The sequence below is a fragment of the Nymphalis io genome, chromosome 12 (genome assembly GCF_905147045.1).
Source record: "Nymphalis io chromosome 12, ilAglIoxx1.1, whole genome shotgun sequence".
NCBI classification, from domain to species: Eukaryota; Metazoa; Arthropoda; class Insecta; order Lepidoptera; family Nymphalidae; genus Nymphalis; species Nymphalis io.
The window spans coordinates 2216154-2239004 of record NC_065899.1 but is presented as its reverse complement, the minus strand read 5'-3'; the positions used below and the strand labels follow the sequence as shown (position 1 = coordinate 2239004).

Sequence of the window (22851 nt, the reverse complement as noted above, 5' to 3'; positions counted from 1 at the left end):
ACCCCACTGATGGGAAAAGGCACCTTCTGTTGAGGCAAAGAAAATGATCCAGAGCTTAATTCGCCAGGATGCTCCATTTCTGGTTGCTCGATGTACGTGACTCTGAATATCTTAGGTATACAGATTCACGTTGTTTTCTTTGCAGATAAATTATCAAAAATACATTTTAAGTTTACGTTATCTGTGGTTAAGAATCGTCGAGATGATTATTTGGAGTTTTGCATTATGTACATTGTTTTGAAAATTTTATCTTTGCGTAGTAGTGTAAAGCTTTTTAAAAATAATAAAACGTACAGTAAATATAATTTTTATATTGAAAATATATACAGTATTTTTGTACGTATTAGAGCCATATCTGATCGCGATAGCGTGATTTAAACCTGAGGACATAATTTGTACTTTTGTTTGTATAATAAAAAATACATTTGATTGTAATTATATTTCAAAAGTAACAACCCTTAAATATTTCACTACCTCAAAGGCACCCCTCTTGGTTAGGTGTGGAATTATTTCACCACGGTGGTCCAACACGGGTTGGATACACATGTGTGTTTTCATACACACACGTAAATACATGCAGGTTTCTCACAATGTTTAACTTCACCGCCGAGCTCGAGAAGAATTATAAATACAAATTAAACATAAAAACTCAGTTGTGCCTGCTTGGATTTGAACCAGCAACCTTCGGTTAAGATTCATGTCTAGCCACTAGACATATCAGTAAATTTAACACGGGCTAAATAAAATATTCAAAGGGTTTTATGGTTAAACATAACGATAGTGACAAATAAAAATGTTTCCTGTTCTGTGTTACAAGAATCTTTCATCTGAAGGGAATTCGTTTCTGATTTATCACAAGGACAGACTTGTCTGTCAGAGACACGCGAACATAATTCGAGTCGCTGTCGGCACTTATCAGCCTGTCTCGGGGAAAAAGATTTTTCACATTGTCTAATTAATAGTGGTGTCACCCCGGATCTTATTTCTTGTTACTATTTTTCTTTGTTTAATTGGATTTCGACTGTGTTAGATGCATTTTAATTTTTAACGGTCACTTTGATTTTTATGAACCATGTTGAAATATTCTGTCACATAATATTAACATTTAGGCTATTTATTTAAGTGTTTCTAATATTTAACGAAATAATTATTTGACTGTTTAAAATGTACTAGTAATGTCAGTTTTCAGGAAGAACTACTAATATAGGTAGATAGTGAACAGGTATCTTCTAGGCAAACATGCTACGTCTTAGACCGTGTCAATGCTTTACATCATACAAGTCAACGGTCAAACGCTGTCCGATAAATCATAAAAATACAAGGTAAGGAGTAGATGAAACTAGAAGTTATTCTTTTGAAGAAAATTGTGCAATACACAAAATACTTTTACTAGGGTTTGATGAGAAAACGTTTTAGAAGCGACCAGGGTATTTTTTCAAAATCAAATTGAAGCGCAACGTTTTTATGTGAGAAGTCTTTGGCAAAAAAGATTTTACTTTTGTCCCATGTTATTTTGTGCACATGTATGTGCAATCATTACATGTATGTACATTTTTTTAAATCTTTCTTTTGTATCTAAAGTTATAGTCAAAAATATATATTTATTAATATAAGGCTTTATTTATAATAGAGGCTTAGTAGATGTTTAGTTAAAAACTAATTCATTTATTCTGTAATTATTGATTTTGTTTGTTCGTTCTTTTTTATTTTAAATTCAATTGTTTAACTACTGCTTAATGTAAACTTTAAGTTTTAATCTTTAATCATTGAGCGTGTTTTCTTTTCGTTTTAATGCTTAAGAAGTTTATTGGTTAATATTCCATTGATATACATTTACCTGTTAAGGTTTAATGTACTGTTTGTATTCTTTTCAAAAATTAAATTAAAAAATATAAATATTTTTCACAAGGACCACAATTTTAGTTATGTTTATAAATTATTATTATATCATTAATTTGTACCATACCATTAATTTGTAGGATCGTCTACAAATTAATTATTAAGGTTGCAAAGCCTTTCTCCTTTACAAACACGTACATGTGACGCAAAATTTAATACTAACGTACGAGTACTATATTGGAGTTATATGTTCACTAACTTCAAATGTTCTCGCAGTATTAACACCTTTACTTTATATCCCTCGTGTGTTGGTGAAAATGGGATGAAATGAAATTAATGCTACAGTAACAGCCTGTGAATGTTTCACTGTTGAACTAAAGCCTCTTTTCCTTTTTTTTGAGGATTGAGTTTGGAGCTTAGTCCAGCGCGCTGCTCCAATGGGGGTTTGTGAAATACACATGTGGCAGAATTTCAGTGAAAGACAAATGCAGGTTTCCTCACGATGTTTTCATTCTCCGTCAAGCACGAGATGAATTATAAACACAATTAAATTCAATGGTGCTTGCCTGGGTTTGAACCCACGATCATCGGTTACGATTCACGCTTTCTAACCACTGGGCTATCTCAGCTTTTCATTTTCATTAATTCTAACTTCTAACATAAATATTTCGAAGAAATTATTGTTATAATAATTGCCCACTGCTGGCCAAGGCTTTTAAAGGAGGTTTGGAACGTCTTATAAAACAGTTGGTTAATGCTGTGGCATTAATTAATACGACCATATACCAATTTTCTCACGACATTACACCGCAAAGACGACACGAGATGGTTATCAAGATTATTTTGAAGACTGACTTGAGTTTCTTTTATTATAAGAGACACTCAATCATCAAATGGTTCATGTAATGACTATGTTTTATAGGAACAATCACTGTCTATATGAGCTAAGACTTTAATATTTTGATATTTCTACGATATTAAATTATTATATTTATTTCTTATATATATTATGCAATACCCGAAAGTAATTTAATATGTTTGTAGAAAGTAGGTCAGATATAAAATAAAATGCGTATGAAGATTTTACTTCAATCAATATAATAATACCGTGCTATTCATTACTAATATTTATGACAGCTTTATACCTTTAGCCGTTACCATTGACCTTAAACAAATAAATAAGGGACTATTTAATTTTTTATCCTAAAAATAATAACTTTTTAAATCGATAGCGAAATTAATTATTCAAACGGTCGAGGCCAGCATCTACAGCTATTGCACTGTTAATACTCGAAGAAGATGTCACATTGTGGGTGGGTATGATGCGCTCAGTGGCGAGATCGGTGTAAGTATTGTTTTCAAACCAAATGACCAATGGCCCATGCACCACCAACCTTAGGAACTAAGTTGTTATGTCCTTAGTGCCTGTCGTGACACTGGCTCACTTACCCTTCAAACTGGAACGCAACAATACTATGTACTACTGTTTAGTGGTAGAATATCTGATCAGTGTGTGGTACCCACTCAGACGGACTTGCACAAAGCCCTACCACCTAAAATAACTAATAAATAAGCTAAGTCCTAATAAAACTTGCTGTTAAAACTGATTGTTATTATCAGCAATTGCTTAACATCATTAGCATAATATGGGAGTTGTGTTCGCCGACTCTTTAGCGGATTATCTTACGGGTGGAAACAACGATACCCACACGGAGTCAGCGCTGATCCCGGACCTTTGAAAAAGCAAACAACATTCCACTATAAAAGTATATTTTTTTTCTATTTTAAATTCATAAACAGACAAGCTTTATCGCACGGTTTAACGCGTATTAAATTTTCATAAAGTATGCCGGTTTTGTTTTTAAATTGGTTGACTTTTAGGGTTATTATTTGTCCTTTGAGTTGAGATGTTATATAGCCAAAAGGGCTTATTAATTCCTGATATTAGAAACTATATATAAATCGTATAGACTCTATAGATTTATATATATATTATATTTAAGCAGTTTGCATATACATTTTCTAACAAATTTTACTCAAATAAATATAACTGACGTGTTCAATAAGAAATGAACATACGCTTAATTAAATTACCATTCATTAAGTTTAATCTATAAACAATAATTATTAATCTGTTCTCATTACATGATCGGCATTTCCGTTTCCGGTCACGAGTAAGCCCGAAGCTTGAGCTAAATTAAATTAATCTGTCTACTTAATAAATCCCAAGGGTAAGTGGATGTAATTATCATAAATAAGAGACCAGGCCCAAGTCGCAATTGTCATACTAATAATGAACTTAATCGAATTGGAATGTCTGTAAAAACATCCCAAAACAGTTAACAGTTCCATTCTTCATAAACTTCGTGCCCGTAATCCGAATTGATTGTCTAAGTTTCTATTGAAATTGAATTTACCTAAAAGTTATTTAAAGGTAGTAAGTATTATTTCATTGGATTATAACTTCCTAAAGTTTGGAAACCAAAAAGGTTCGGTTACGATTATTAAATATATGTATATTTTAAGAAACTACACACTTTAATAACTATTTATTAAAACTATTCGTATTTTTAACCTTAAATATTTAAATGAAATAGTCTGTAGAATGGAAACTAAATAATATTCCTATGTAATCTGAAATCTATGATCTTTTAAATTAATTTTACACCACACTAACCTTTAAAGTAATAACAATATATCACATTTTAATTAATGTTTTTTAAGCTGATTTGAATATATTTTCTATAATATTTACGTAGTCTTATATATATATATATATATATTTGAATTGTGAGACAATTTTGATTGATTCTCCTTGCGTTTGGTTAAGGTACTCCTCTCTTAATTTCATTAGTATTGGACATTGTTGAGTCAATGTTATCTGAAGCTATTATTACATTTAATTATTTTTTATTTCTGGATTTTTTTTAATCAGTGTATTAAAATTTTGATTACAAAAAATATTTTGAAGCGTATTGTCGTATTATATCTCAAGATTCACGATATTATATCTCGTCATTACGCGAGATAAAACATACATTGTTTTCGACTTAAAAATCGATACTGCTACAAACTAACCAGATTTAAAGTTACTCAAAGATTGTTATTTCCAAGCATTGTTTGCAGCGAAGTGAAATTAAATTTACAGAGTTTTTCCATCAGACTTGACGTATACTTTATACATCGGTCAACATACCGATCACATGGCACGCGGACGATTCGACTTTAAATATCTGGACCGTAGAATGAGCTCAATTCAGATCGAGCTAGGAACAAACAAAGTGCTTAGTTTTAATGAAGAAATACTTGGAAGCTCATATTATTCTCATAAGCGTTGGACATTCTGGTCATATAATTTTCTTAAAATGATAATTGAGCGGGAACTTTTATACATAAGGAGAAATTTTAGGATATCTATGAGCTATCAATGTACACATTACTCCTTAAATGGTAGAAAGTTTTAATTTAATCGGTGTAAATAGTGGTATAGTCAAAAACTAATGGTACAGAAATTTAAAACTTGATATTATATACATTACTAAATTGTATAAATATTTTTAATGAAAGTTTTATTTTTAATGAAATGGTATATAACAATATCATAAACTGTTAATAATAATTATTTTGATTTGGTTTACGCGTGAACAAAAGCCTGTATGCATACATAATAATATGATTTATTTAATTAATTGGGGAGCAAATTGGGCCACCTGATGTTGAGTGGTCATCAACACCTATAGACATTGACGATCTAAGAAATATTAACGATTCCTTACATTGCCAATGCGCCAAAAACCTAGAAAACGAAGATGTTATGTCCCTTGTGCCTGTAGTTGCACTGGCTCACTCATCCTGCAAACTGGAACGCAACAATACTAAGTATTGTTGTTTTGCGGTACGATATCTGATGAGAGGGTGGTACGTACCCAGATAAACTTGCACAAAGGTCTACCACCAGTATTTGTTCCACCACTAAATGTTTTATTTTCAAAGGTGATCCCACTGGCTTAACTACAAGTCAAATTATAGATCTTATTGTTGAAGGCGCATTGAAAGATTGAGAACGTAACGGGAGTTAACTATTTGAATTTTTCTTTATATTGAGGTATTGTACCTCTAAATCTGATGATGATTGCACAAAGCTCTACCAACTAGATGCTTGTTGAAAACTTAAATGTAAATAGTTCTTATATAAAATATATTTTATTTTTATACAATCGTTTATATGTATCCTCTACGTCTATCGTTATTTGAAAATCGTTTAATTTTATATTAGATTGACTAAATTTTCAATCACGTTAGCTTTAATTCAGTTTTACAAGCAGGCAAAAGGCTATTATTATTCGAATTTAGAATTCGAACCGAAAAATACATCTCAATTTAATCTTCCGATTTATAATAGCCAATTATCGGTGTTATTTAGATCATTAATATGAAATAATATAATATTGATGACGTTCACGAGACGATGGAGTTCAAGCTGTATCGTTATATGGCTGCAAATAAATTGTTTCTCAAAATAATAATGAAAAATAATTTTGCTATGGCAAATATCTATCAATGTATTTTATATATTTAAATTTCATTTATTTTTTCATTATAGAAAGCTTATTGATTGAAAATAAAATAACCTGACCTGAGATGAATCGGCGTAAGAAACTCAACCGTTTTTTTATTGACAGTTCTTGTAATTGCTTACGAATTTTAAATAAAACAAGGAAAAGGGGTTTTTCCTTGTTTTATTCAAAATTCCTGGCCCTGGGTTAGAATCCTTTGGATACACACATTTGCACATACACCTGAGAACTATAATATATCCTCCATAGAAAGATCAGCTCTTAATCGAAGGTCGCGGATTCAAATCCGGGCAAGTTCGACTGAGTTTTCAGTGCTTAATTTATATTTGTGATTTACAAATTTCGTGCTCAATAACGTAAATTGAAAAATTTTGTCCAGCAGTGGGAAGTATTTAAATTATGAAAAACATTTATTGGATAACTCAATCACAAGTATTAGATTCAGATCTTTGTTAAAAATATTTAATTATTATTAACAATCTTTAATTAATTTCTATATGTTATTTTTAAGTAAATTTGAAGAAGATATAATAATTACTTTATTCCACTCAGTCCAGTTCAACAAATATTTTAATTAAATCAAGTTTCAAGAAGGGTTAAAATATATTTTTCAAATAAATCTACAAGCTGGATAAGAAAGTTCAAATTATGAAAAATGGGAAATTGTCGCCTTGAAATCAATCAAGTAACCAGACCATCACATATGGAGATAATTAATAAAATTGAGGAAGTATTATTTGAAGTTTTGCAAATATTACCACAATAGCATGAATGTTCGAAAAAATGTTACAATATTGACGTTACACGACTAAAATAAAAATACAGAGGCAACTATGTAAAGGAATAACTAAACCCATGAATAAGTAAATAACATAGCTTTGGGACCGGCCTTCGTACTTGTCTCTAGTAGCAACGACACATCAATTTTCAACGATTTCAAGTTTATTCAGGAAGGCTAAATATTTTAATTTGTCGTTTTTCATGTTTGTGAAATGAATCAATTTTTTTTCGAATCGCGCTAACGTTTGGTTCGCAACAATGTAAATGATCTTTTAACTTTTTAAAATTAATAGTTGGTATTTCTAGAATTATTTGTTTTATTTCAACGTCAATTCGAATTTTGAATGTAAACGAACTATAAACTGATATTTTCGACCACGAGTAACGATATTTTTTTTCTAACAACTTTGTATTGTAAGCTTACGACTTTCAATTTGATATTTATATATAACTAAGTTTAAATTGAATTCGATTATATTGTAATACTACTAATTATATCTACTGCCTCGTTAGGCTAGTGACTTGATGTAAGGTCGCAGACCCGGAGGTCCTGGATTCAATTCCCAGGTCGGCCCAATAAGAAGTTATTGCGTTTTTCTGTCAGAAAATTCTCAGTAGCAGCCCGGAGTCTGGAAGTTGGAAGTATGCACACTTTCGTGCCTCGGAAAGCACGTAAAGCCGTTGGTCCTGCACCTGAACTCTTTCCGGTCGTATCGGATTGCCGTCCCATCGGATTATGAGAGTTAGGGAATAGAGAGTGCACCTGAGTTTGTACACACACTTGTGCAATATAATATCTCCCGCGCAGTTGGCTAATCTATCTTGAGATTGGCCGCCGTGACCGAAATCGGTCTGGAGAACATTAATATTGTAATAAAAATGCCTCACCTTAATTGTAACAGGAAATTCAGGAATATCTGTTTATTTTCAAGTCGTATTTACTACGTGGAATTATTCTGAAACTAGAATTATAAATTATAATATGCATTCAATTTATTCATATAACGTATGACGTTTTAAAGTGCCTCTAAGAGTATATTTTAATAAAGAATATACTTTCTTTTTTTTAGTCTTTTTTATTAAGGGTTTTTTATCCATGCGGCATGTCAAGCCCATTGTATCTTAAGCTAGCTTACATATCAAATTTTATCTAATAGGTTTTCGAATATACTTTCAAATGTCGGCCTTTAAATAGATCCCTTAAAGATTATTATATATATATAAACGGATATATATTTATTTAGTGATAACATAAAAGCATACAAATTTAAATAAAAAATACTATGAAATTTTATAAATATAGATGTAAAAGTACTGCCATGAATAGTCCATACAATATTTAAAGCTGATTTTTTACGGTTTTTTTTTTTTGAGTGAGTGAGTGAGTTTGATTGTTGTTTTCTTTCTTTAATTTAATTTATGGCATATTGTATTTTACTTTTACACATATGATTTTACTTTAATGCATGTTTCTTAAAACACATTGTTTTATATTGTTATGATTAAAAATGTTAAATTGGAGTGAACAAAATTAGATTTATATATTTGCACGATGAGTTAGCCTATCATTGCGATGATAGATTTAGTAAATGTTAAAATATATTTTTTAAATTTGTTTAGAGATAAAATATATACATTGTAAAGTGGCTTCCTGTATAGTAAAATAAAAAATATAAATAATATTTTTTAAAATTTTTATAAATTGATAGATGAAAAAACGGTTAAAGAAAAAAATAATAAAAACATCGGCGCGTAGAGGTTACAGCAATGTGTAGAGATTATAGGCAGAGGAAATGGAGGACGAGTTCACACTGCGCTGACCTCGAGTACATTATTAGGATAAGGATGATGATGATCCTACATACAAATGCTTTTAAAATTACAGTTTTAACAAAATATCAACATGAGTAATATGTGTACTAGTTTGTAAAATAAGATTTTAAAGTGCTCGTAAAAGCCTAGTAAGTTAACGTGTATTGTGGCTTGTAACTGAATTCAAGAAAATAAGTACACGATTCGTTTTTTATGTATGTTCGAGTATAACGTTTATGTTTATGAACTGATTTTGACCATTTTTTTTTCTATGGGTTCAGTAGAGCTCCACGGGGGTCACATCTCAGTTTCATTATTCTTACACATTAACAATGTTGTTACTTGAAGCGTATTTAGATTTTAAAATCGGTTTAATTTTTTTTTATCGATTCATTTGTCATACATTATTATACTTATCAAAAATACTACCAAATTCGAACATATAACATAATTCATAAATAAAGATTGACGCTCATACGTTGACGTTTTGGAAATTTGAACTCTAAGAGGTATTTATTATTTTATTAAAAGCATGATGTAAATAGACAGGGTTATGTTTCTGATGTTTATATTTGCTAATATATATACTAGCAACGTTAATATATATATATATATACATATATATATATATATATATATATATATATTTATATATACAGACTAATTACACCATACAGGTTTTGATTTGAAAAAAATTTATGCGCTTATATTTTTGATCAGACATCACCCTTGAAAATATAATGTAGTTACATATGTGTATTTAATACTCTATTTTAATCCCAAACAAATTTAAGAACACCCATTATTATTAAAAATATATTGTTTAGTAACTGACAAAAAAAAATTGAAAATTAAGTGGTGCCCAGATTCGAACCCGCAATCTTCGATTAAGATTCTCAAGATCTACCCATTGTGCCATCTCGGTTCACTAGATATAAGCTTAATATAAATAAAGTCTGATAAGCTTATGCGCTCGGAATAATCAGAAAATAAAATATGTCTGGATGTGCAGGTATATTACAGTATGATTTTATTCTTATCAGCGCCCGTGTATCGAATATACACGACAGACAGACACATATTGACACTTTCTATTTTTCATTTCGTTTCATTTACCATTTACATACAATAACCAATATATAAATTTACAAATATTAATAACATTAAGTCCTCAAGTCGTCTATACCGCAATGTTTGAAGACGAAAGTCTTCAACCAATGCGTCTTACCTGCCATGACATACGGTGCCGAAACGTGGACACTAACTGCGGGACTAGTCCACAAATTCAAAGTCGCTCAGCGTGCTATGGAGCGAGCTATGCTCGGAGTATCTTTGAAGGATAAGATCAGAAATGAGATTATCCGGAAAAGAACCGGAGTCACCGACATAGCTTGCAAAATTAGCAGGCTGAAGTGGCAGTGGGCTGGTCACGTATGTCGTAGGACCGATGGCCGTTGGAGCAGACGAGTCCTAGAGTGGAGACCGCGAATCGGCAAGCGCAGCGTAGGGCGCCCTCCAGCCAGGTGGACCGACGACCTTAAGAAGGTGGCGGGCACCAACTGGATGCGGAAGGCGGAGGACAGGGAGCTTTGGCGCACCTTGGGAGAGGCCTATGTTCAGCAGTGGACAACGATTGGCTGTTGATTGATTGATTGAATAACATTAAACGCTTACAGATATATTTATATTTTTATCACATTTTATAAAGAGTTCTCAAAATGCTATGCTATACATATATTCATACTTTTTTTTAAATTTAAGATTCATGTTAAGAGTTTCTTCCATCACGCCGCTTCAAGATAGTTTCGTGCAAATAGAATTGTCAATTATTACAAGGAAATCACCTTGGATTCCGTTTATTTGTAAAGCATAAATAATCAGTCGCGAACAGTATTCAAAATTAGTTAAAATATTGTAATTTAATTAATATGTGTAATTCGATACACTTGCTATTTTTATAGACACAAATCGGATAGATTAATTTATTAATCCAGCTGTAATTGATACTGTAATCGAGGTATGTTTAATATAACATGTTTTAATCAGTTTTTCTATGAAACTATTGCCATACAACATATATGAGTTTCTGAGAACGTTTAATTATAAACCAATACGGAGCCGACAACCGTTCGATGACATATCAAAGCGAGATATCTGAAGATAAGGTGTATTCCACAGTAATGTAATTTACGCAGTAAAAAGTTGTCACTGCTTAAGCATCGTCCACAGGATTTTATAACCATATTAAAACCAGTTAAAACAACAGACGTGTTAGTAAAAAATTGTTTGAAGCTGGTTTAATTGCATTATTAAAGACCTACTCAGTGACGGGTCACAGATACACCAAAGTTGGAACGTAAGATATTTTTAAAAAAATTAGTATCCAGCTTTTCTGAAATGAAACTAAAAGTAACGTATATTATCTTTTATTTTAATCTATTGTACAGTAAAAAAAAATAAGGTCAGACACTACAAGATTTATGATGGTTATGACGTAGCGTTTTCTTTATCCATGGTCATCTTCTATAAACTAATCGAAATTCAAAATAATCAACCGAAAGTATTTCAAGGGCTTCCAACTAATTGGTTATTAAGGCTTTATAAGTGATGATATTTTCCTGACTAATTTTCACGATCTCAGCGGAGAATAGTCAACTGTGCTGGAGATAGTGCACAAGTGTGTGCACGAATACGGGTGTTTCTATTTCCGACACTCACATTTCGATAAGACGGCAATTCGAGACGACCAGAGAGAGTTACAGTGCGAGAGGAAATAGAAAGATTTTACATGCTTTCCGAGACATGAGATTGTTAACAATAGCAACTTAGAAACTTAAAGCTTATGACTCAATGTCTAATGAATCCAGTACCTCAGTTTCTCCAGCCGTACGAGTGAATCACTAGACCAGTGAGGCATTAAAAGTATTTTCAAGTTAAAATACTACCTAACTGTGTATTTGAGTTCAATTAGCGATTGTATTGTCTACAAAACATCGTGTATACATTACAAAAAACTTACTCCATTACGATTGGACATGAGCCAAAATTATCCTGATAACCGAAACCTTTTGTCATATATAACAATAACTACTGTAATGTGTCATGTATAAAATACGGTTCAAACGATTATACTTGAAGCCTTATTTTTTTATAAATGTATCTTTATATTACATTAACTTCAAACAAATTGAACTACTATTACCACTTTCAAGTAGACTCTTAAAGCACTTTCGGCAATGGACCGAAGAAAAATATATTGAAAAATACTACCCCGTATTTATATAAAATAATTCACTCTATCGTAGAGTTAAGTGACTGAATTTAATTATTACTGAGCGAGTAACACGACAAATGCAGCACGCGAGAGACAAAAACGTCCTCATACTCATATATGCGAAATTAAAATGCCGTCAAACAGATTTTGAAAAGATTTTTACTAAAAAACCTTATACATCAATACAATCACAAGAAGATTAAATACAAATTTAAGACCCTTGATATTTAATTGATGTTATATCTATCGCGAAACAGCAATATTTAGACAATGTAACTGCATGCAAGGGACATAAAAACATAAAGTTTGGAGACACATTGGCGATGTAATTTTGATTGGAATGGTTAATATTTTACACGGTGCCAGTGTCTTTAGTCAGTGGCGTCCAATTACTATCAGGTGGCCCACATATCTACCTACTCGTCATAAATAAAAATAAAATAGTTAGGCTCTTTTTAAGGCTCTATTGCTGGTGGTAGGGCTTTGTGCAAGCTCGTCTGGGTAGGTACCCCCCACTCATCAGATATTCTACCGCAGAACACCAATGCTTGGTTTTGTTGTGTTTCAGTCTGAAGGGTGAGTGAGCCAGTGTAATTACAGGCACAAGGGACATAACATCTTACTTCTCAAGGTTGGTAACGCATTGGCGATGTAAGCGATGGTTAACATTTTTTTACAATGCCAATGTCTTTGGGTGTTGGTGACCACTTACCATCAGGTGGCCCATATGCTCGTCCGCCTACCTTTACTATAAAACATAAAGTTGATTTTTATTTGGTCACACTATAATAGCATATAAAAATACAGTAGTAAAGTACAGTAGTAAAGTTTTAGGTTCTAAGTAAATACTAATATTTACTTAGAACCTAAAACTGAATTAATAACCCAAATCACGGAGTTAGTTAAGCTTCTATCGATATTATTCTAATGAAATAAATATTTATTTGATGTTCTACATTTTGTCTGACGTCAAGCTAAATAATTAACTCGGGCAGTTAATCCCATTGTATCTTCGAAACCGAATGGAGATATAATAAAATTAACTATTTGCTACCAACTTCCTTATTACTATGTTAAAATTGTCGTCGTAACTAGATGGCTTTTTTCCCAGGCTATTATTTCGGATACATTGAAGTATTATTGTTCAATTTTTCTCATCATTTGGTAAACTTTAAGCAGGTTGAGTTTTAAATGCTTGTGGTTTAAATGCGATGATCTTAATTATCACTCAATTTTCATGTACTTAATTTGTGTTTATTATACATTTCATTGGCTAAGGAAAACCTCGTGACGAAACTTATGTGTCGTAATAAGCCCGATTATTATAGCGGATTGGTTTACCAATCAGCTTTAAATCAATCAATCAAGTCCATATTATAAGTCCTGTGACGATTGTTGCTAGAGGGGTCAACGGGAATTCGAGGACTTTATTTTCTGGGCAACCATCGTCGAGGCCAGGTGTGGATTGACTGTGCGAGTACAACTCAGATTTTATTAAGAATAAGGAAAGTGTTTTGTACATTAAAAATTGTTATACATTGTCCGTGGTTTTCATTAATTATTTTATTAAATTCACATTTTATTAAATTTATAATGGATAAAGAGGGTGAGGTTAGCTATGCTGACAACACCGTGTCTAAAGATTCGGTTGGAGATCCTAATCCGTTATATATAATAATATTCACCCAGTTAAATGTTACTGTTCCGCCTCCGTGCAATGAAAGAAAGCTAAATATTAGTAAATATATACATATATAAGTATTAAGTTCCATATTGGATTTGACTTTTTTTCTCTTTCTTTCATATATTTTTTCACCTTTTTAAATAAGTACGTTTCAATTGATATTTTACAATTTTATATTAAATGTGAATATATATATATAAGAGAAACGCAATAGTAACACATTCTCACTGTTGAAATAACAAATGTGGGTTAATAAAATACATACCTTCAAATAAACTGTACATGAACTGTACATGTACTGAAAATCAACGTATACTAACACCACACCTTTTGATTATATATACTATGTATTAACTATGTACTGAGCAATATTATTTCTTATTTATCAAACACTTCACGCTTTTCATATCTATGCTATAAATTTTTATTACAGTACAGTAACAGCCTGTTAATGCCCCACTGCTGGCCTATGGCCTCCTCTCCCTTATAAGGAAAAGGTTTGCAGCTTATTACACCACGCTGCTCCAATGCGGGTTGGTAAAATACACATGTGGCAGAATTTCAATTAAATTGGACACATGCAGGTTTCCTTACGATGTTTTTCTTCGCCGACAAGCACGATATGCATTATAAACACAAATAAAGCACTTGAATATTCAGTGGTGCTTGCCCGGGCTTGAACCCACGATCATTCGTTAAGATTCACGCGTTCTAATCACTAGGCCATCTTGGCTGAAACTGCTTTTATAAAAGTTTTATGGAATGATTGGAATATTGGTTTAGTAGTTTTTTCAGTTAAGCATTACAAAAAAACGTCTAATTTAGTAGATTTTTTAAAATGAGATTTCAAGTTATTTAAAAAAATGTAAAATAATCATCAGTAAAATTATTGCTTTGCATTGCCTGAACAATTGTGTACATTGAAGAAGTCATGTTTAATCTACTGCGAAGTTGTATGAGCGCAAAAGCAATAATTCTCTGAAATCCTCTCATTTGTAGAACGAAGAATTTATTTAACTATAAGACCATTGTTTGTAAGGCAATGAAAAAATAATTATAAAATTGTTTTGTAAGCTATCGCTGAGATTAATTTTTTTCGATTTATATACAGCCAGTATTGTCTAGTGTACTAAACACTTAAGGTCTAAGCTAAAAATACCTGGGTTCAAAGCTAGAAGATTAGATTTAATGTCCTTAATTTGTAACTATAATTTTTATAGTGACTATCTACGTTTAACTTACGTCATTTATCACCGACAATGATTTCATTTTGTTTATTATTACAATGGAAGCCGTATAATAAACTGAATTATCAGGCATTCCTTGATAAATAATCAAAGTGCATTGAGAAAGTTTAATAACTATTCCCGATAATAATAATAGCCATCGTCTTTGTTCCATTTGCAGTTAGGTTTTTTGAATCCTGGAAACATTTTTAAAACATAACACCTTAATTTCCTCCACAGGTGACTGACGAGCTGGTTCATTTTTTGTCCAGAAATTCGGAATTACGATTCAACGGGGAAATACTGTTAACATTCATGCCAACATTCCGCGCGGTCATGATTTGTATGTACAGTAGATATTTTTTATTTTGATTTATATACTTAAATTATCAACGTAAATAATTCTTATGTAAATAATACGTAACGGTTGATTTAGTTGTAATATTGATGTATATCTTATCTGACTGTAGTAGATGCTGTGAGGATGCTGTGACACGTACGTATCTTGTTATGTAAATGGTTGCATATTAGCATAGAATTTCGGGAAAACAGGTCATTGGGAAAATAAATCATATAACCATTTTAGTAATAAATGAAATCAAGAAATGGTACATTTAGTACCACAAATAGCTCCTATTTGTAAAATTTTTATTTTTAAAATGATTTTATGACTAGAAAATGGATTAAACGAATGATAATTATGAGTTTATTTCTTTTTTTAATTATTTAATGAAAGAAATATATTCAAAATCAAAATAATTTTTATTTTATACTGGTGGTAGGGCTTTGCGCAAATTTTCTAGGTACCACCCACTTATCAGATATTCTACCGCAAATTAGCAGTATTTGGTATTGTTGTGTTTCGGTTTGAAGGGTGAGTGAGCCAATGTAATTACAGGTGTAAGGGACATAACATCTCAGTTCCCAAGGTTGGTGGCGCATTGGCAATGTCTATGGGCGTTGGAAACCATTTACCAACAGGTGGCCCATATGCTCATCGGCCTACCTATACTATAAAAAATATTAATAAATATATATATTCAAGTAGGATCTTACGCAGAACCTTTAGGCCTAGGAGCATCACCCGATTATATTATTTTTGCCAGCCAAAATAATATAACTTTACTCTAATCCTCAAACTGCCTAAAGGCCTTGGATTTCAAAGTCCGGGCCTGAAACTACGAGCTCTTTTGTATCATTATCAAGAGCTGAGATGGCCCAGTGGTAAGAACACGTGAATCTTAACCGAGAATCGTGGGTTCACACCCGGGCAAGCATCACTGAATTTTCATGTGCTTAATTTGTGATTATAATTCATCTCGTGCATGTGAATTATTTTACTGAAATTCTGCCACATGTGTATTCCACCAACCCGCATTGGAATAGCGTGGTAGAATAAGCTCCAAACCTTCTCCTCAAAAAGGGAGGAGGCCCTTAGCCCAGCAGTGGGACATTCACAGGCTGTTATAGTTACGGTTAAGGTTGTATCATTGCAAGTTACCACTAGCTTGATATGTAGATCGGTATGTTGTATGATATAATTTAATTAAATGGGTATTATTTAAATACAATTATAATAATATATTAAAATCAACGAATGCAATCTATTCCCTTTTTTTTAAACCAAAATCAATATACTTTTTTCAACATATAAGCATTACACTTACTTATTGATAGTCAAATTAAACTAATAACGGTTCGGAAAAGAAACGCCCAGCACTGAAAAGAACCGAATAAGGATAGCGGTTTTTCATTCCCAAGATGTGTTATCATCCATAAATTCATTAATTGTATAAGAACCATTAACCACACAATCATTCCTTTACATTATTTTAAATTTAACAACTGCATTTTGAACGCTTTCTGGGATTCTGTTGTAGAACTATATTTATTTTATAGAATAGGAAGGTGGACGAGCATTTAGGCGACCTGATGGTAAGTGGTCACTAAAGCCCATAGACATTGGCATTGTAAGAAATGTTAACCATCGCTTACATCACCATTGCGCCACCAACCTTGGGAACAAAGATGTTATGTCCCTTGTGCCTGTTATTACACTGGCTCACTCACCCTTCAAACCGGAACGCAACAGTACCAAGTATTGCTGTTTTGAAAATCTGATAAGTGGGTGGTACCTACAAAGACGAGCTTGCACAATGCTCTCCTCTCTCGCTACCACTTTCAAAATAAAGTATATATTGTGAACACAAAAGAGTTACCGACTCAATGCAGTACTTTATCTAATTTACTATTATCTATGTACTATATATATATATATATATATATATATATATATATATGTATATTATATATATATATTCATAATAACTTCCCCAATTAATTAATTAAAATCTTATATTAAGAAAAAATAAATAATTATAATATAATACAATAAAACATTACATAGATAATAGTAAATTAGATAAAGTACTGCATTGAGTCGGTAACTCTTTTGTGTATATATATATATATATATATATATATATAGGATTTTATTATATAAGCGAACACCTTGCTCAAAGGTATATTGACTTATCTAAGACGGAAACTTGACGTTACAGGTTTTTCTTTACTTCTCGTGTTATACAATTATTGTTACTATTTCTATCAAAATAATTAATAATCAATACTATATTGACATACATAATACTAGTTTCCGCTAGGCTTCGCCTGCGTGTGTGGGGGTAGGTACACAATGTCTTTTTCTGTCTCCTGACGAAGTATATGATATGATATTTCAAAATTTCATAATGATGGGTTGAGTATTTAAGACGTGAGAACACAAACAAACAACTAAACAAACTCATATTCCCATTTATAGCATTAATAAGGATTAGAAGGATTGTAAATATACTGTGAACATTCTCAACTGAGAATATGCATTATATTATTTTCAGTCTATATTGTAATTTAGATTATGTACGTGTCTCTCGTATTAATCTCTCTAAATTATTATTTCCTTCTTATCTTCATATAGTTATGCTGGTAAAATCTCTTATAGAGATAAGCATGCCTTTTATAGTTAACTAGCTATTCATCCCGGCTTCGCACGGGTCAAAAAGTTTACACACAATATAACTATTGTTTTATACGGCGGACGCCAGTTAAGCTCCAAGTCCTTAATGAATTATGCACCAAAAACGTTACTCACGAAAACACTCTGTTCATTGGTTAATCCGTTTGTTACAGTATTTATGTAATGCTTGTATTTATGTTCTAATTTTGGTACGTGTAATAAGATGTACATTTAATGAATAAAAATTACAAATTTGCTTTAAACTCACTAAGTGCACTAATGCACTTAGGTATAATGCTAACTATATTTATTTGACTAACATTGCTTTTGGTGATGATTTTAAAAATAAAACGAAAAAAAAAAAAATTATACTGAAAAAAAAACACAGCGTGGGTAACGTTCTTTATTTAATTTTGTTAGAAAGGGTCTAACATAAATAACAGTATGTTTTTGTATGTTCTAAATCATCTATTTTGTATCATATATTACTTTTATATACGTTTGACTCAACATTTATCCTATTTACGATACAATTATTATTTAACTTATTTACATATTAATACAAATATCGTTTATGGAAATTTAAAAATAACTCCTTGTCGTTCTGGGAAGTATTGTTTGTTATTTATTATGTGTTATTTATTAATTGAAGAAGTTTTTTTTTGTTGCTTATTAAAAATAAATAAAGATATTCTCTTATGGGAATAATTTATCTTGCAACAAAATAATTATGTAAATAATACAAAAAGGAAATCCGATTAAAAGTTAAAATGCAAACGATAAAAGTTTTACCCTTACTCGTATTAATCTTTTTAATCAAAGTTTGGCCACAAATTTAAAGTTTTTCGGACTAATTATGATTAAGTGTCCTAATTATGTTTGTTTTCTTTAAGTTCCTAATGTCCCTACTATTTTCATGGCCATTTTACGTAAATAAGCCAAGCAATAAGCCACTTAACTAGCTAGAAGCTCATCTTACGTTGGTTACAATTATTTGTGAATAAAATTAATTTAATTGTTCCCGCGATCATAGCGAGATAAGATATATCAAAGGAAAAAGTAAAACAAGTAACGAATAGATTTCCCACTGCTGGGCTAAAGCCACTATTATTATTACAATTTGGCCGTTAAAGAGAAATAATTATCATGCATACATGTACTCCTGTTGTTTTAGTTTGATGTTCGAATGAACAGACAATTTAACATTTATTAATAATTTAAATAGAAATGATGGAAAAACTTCTGAAAGAAAATTTTTATTTGAAACTTTATAACAATTCAAATAAATATATTTTATTTATTTTAGTCAATATTTATCAAAGTGTATCTATTATTATCAAAGTGTTTCCCACTTTGTTGTTATTTCAAATACATATATTTTTTTTATTTAATTCATTTTAATATTAAAAATTATTAAATAATTTTATTTATAAGCTTAAGAAAAACTAATTAATGTTGCTATAGATCTCCCAGAGGTTATAAAATATTGTAATGGTAAGAATTGTCAACAATAATGAACAGAAGCAAATACCTACGTATTTTAAGAATTATTCAACAAAGTTTTTTTTTATTTTTTTTAACCATTTAAATGACAATAGAAGTCAGTTGTAGTTAAAGACAAAAATATAAAAATCAATTATTTGGTTTTTGTTATAAATATTATTACAATAGTCGTAAGTATAATTCTTTTATATATTAGATAGCCTACCTAGTCTACAAAATTATACTAGGTTTCTTCGTTCAATTTTAATTTAACTATTAATTCGATTTACAAACATATATATATAATTTAAGAGGATTATATTAGATTACTCTGATAACTTTTTATATATTCAGTCACTTGGAATAAATAATCCTGCTATTTAGAAAAAAGCGATATATGCAAAATAGCTTACCTCACAGCTTATATACACTTACTTATATACATACGCAATTGACCGATAAAATTTACATGTTGCAAAACGAATCAAAGTTTGAATAAATTATATATTTTTATGAAAAATCTAATAACATTTTAAATACGCACTGTATCTTTCACATATATATTATAAAAATATTTCAGTTCGCTTTATTTTTTGATTTCCACTTACCTCGTAAAGTTACGTTTTATAAACACGACTTGCGAACGCGGCGCGACACGTCAGCACCGTGCCGCTAGCGGACCGATACTGTCTCGTTCATGATAAACTGATAGCGGCCCATGACATTTCAAACAGAAATGGCTCGAGTAAAAATAAAAATGCGTATTAGACTAACATCAAAAACTCAAAATTTCTATAAGATGATATAATATTATTATACTTTAAATAAAAATTTGGACTATTTAAGATACAATCGACTCGAGATAAAAAAACCTTTTATGGTTTTTAAAATATTTTATAGTACATTTTAAGTCAGTAAAATCGAAAAGTTTACGATATGTAAATTTAATTTGGATTTTGCGTACATAAAGCTTTGGATTCAGTTTTCTACAGAATATATTTCGGAGAGTGGGCCCAGGAACTATTTAATTTGGTTCCTCCGTCACCTTTTTACCATAGAACTGCGAGGCATCGTAAAGATCTGCACCCTGATCTGATCTGTAGTTGATGCATCTATGACACGTACGAAACGATTTGCTTCCTCGTTTCTGATACGCACCGCTAAGATCTGGAATACCCTCCCGACCTCCGTTTTTCCCACCACCTACAATATGGGTACCTTTAAGTCTAGAGTGAATAGGCATCTTCTAGGCAAGCGCGCTTCATCTTAGACTGTATCATCACTTTCCATCAGGTGTGATAACAGTCAAGCGCTAGCTTATATATTTAAAAAAAAATGTCATTGTTAAGGATTGATTCATCTTTTAGTGTATCTTTATATATAAGTCGCTCTTTGCCCCCATTACATGGGTTAAGACTTTGACCTGAGATGTTTTTGTAACTAAACATATGTTATAAGCATATCTATAATACAATCTTCAGCCGTAGCAAGTGCTAATACACGCTGAAAGTTCATATCTTACTGTTATTGTTACTTAGCTAAATTGCAAAATATAAAACAAATATTTAAGTGAAACTAAGGTCTATTATTTTTATAAGCATTAATACAGTGATGTCCGGGAATTTTTCCACAGCTGGGCAAATGATGTCCTGTTTTTTTGCGGTAAAGAGATTTTTTCCGCGACGTTGATCCTCGACGCGATCGCTAAGTTTTTCTTTGTCGCTCGAAATTAACCATGAAAATGGGAATTCTTGCCCGAATTTTAATTTCAAATCATCAAAAATATCCGCGTATGTATTCGGCTAGTAAATAATTAATTTCAATTTTATTTATATTTACGGAATATTTATCTTTTTTTTAATATTTTGATGTATAGATTCAAATTTACGTTATAATGAACTAAAATATAAAAATTTTAATAAATAAATAAAAATATAAAAATAGATATGTATATATGAATATATATCTATATATATATATATATTTATTTATTTATTAAAATTGAGTTATTTTAATTAAAGATGTGTTTGTTTTTATTTTTTATTGTTAAGTTAGCCTATAATTGATATATATTTTCTTAAAATATTTTTATACATTCAAAAATAATTATTAGTATTGTTGACACTAGTCGTTTGACACCCATATAGTTCGTTATAGTTTACTTGAAAAGCACCAGGCAAGACGTTGACTTATCGAACTACGAGTATATTACAAAAAATAAATGAAAATGAAGATGACAGACGATTCGACTTGGTAAGAGATATTGTAGTGCAATAACGCAAACACCGATGCACTCTCTATTATCTTTTTACACATCTATAAACCGATAAGACGGGAAGTAATGAGGTTGCCAGCGTGATAATCCCTTGCCTCGTAAAGCTGTAATTTCTGCGCTTGATTTTTCTCCATTCGTTTTAGATTTCCTCATCAAATTTTGAGAGTGCTGAGAGTGATCTAGTCATTATTATATAAATCATACGCAATTGGGCTAGTCTTAGGATCGGTCGTGGATAAACAATTGTATGGAGAGGGGGGGGGTGCTTACGTAAAGTATACAAACCTTTAACCTTAAAGGTCATCTCAGGTCAGGTCATTTGAAGTCTCATTTAATCGGATTATTAGGTTTTACGCAAATCCCGTAAAAATACAAACAAACAGATAGCATTTATATCATTATGAATATAGCAGATATTTATTAAAAATGTAAGCGTTAGTTTGATTTACATATATTATACAGCGTGTGTAATAAAATTACTTTTATATCTGTTTTATAGAGCATCGCTAATGTAAAGTAGTTTTCATTGATAATGTGCTAAATTACCGCATAATATTGTTTTCAGCTTTTGGATTTGTGCGAAGAACTTTTGTAGATAGATTAATTGTACAATTTCACATTAGAAAATTCATATTATCCTTGACACTTTTTTATTTTAGATTTGTAAAAATGTGGAAATTTTAAATAATATATATATTATTGTCTTTATTTCAAATATATAAGTCAATCATTTTCGCATTCGAACTAAAAACATGCTTTTTTCAATAAGACTTTCAGATCTTTCTGAATTTTCACAATTAAATTGAAGGTAAAACTACCACCAGTTAAGAATGTAGATTCTATTGAATTAAGCCGACCAGAAACTTAAAAATTCCTATTATTGATC

General features: G+C 31.0%; 1 protein-coding gene across 1 annotated transcript in view; it reads right to left on the bottom strand.

Annotated features, from left to right (window-relative positions):
* LOC126772173 (monocarboxylate transporter 2-like) overlaps positions 1–20364 on the bottom strand; it is a 153595-nt gene extending 133231 nt beyond the window's left edge. Inside the window, exon 1 of the mRNA XM_050492388.1 lies at positions 20299–20364. The gene's annotated coding sequence lies outside the window, so the exon portion shown is untranslated. The remainder of the gene's footprint in view (positions 1–20298) is intronic.
* Positions 20365–22851: the final 2487 nt, after the last annotated feature.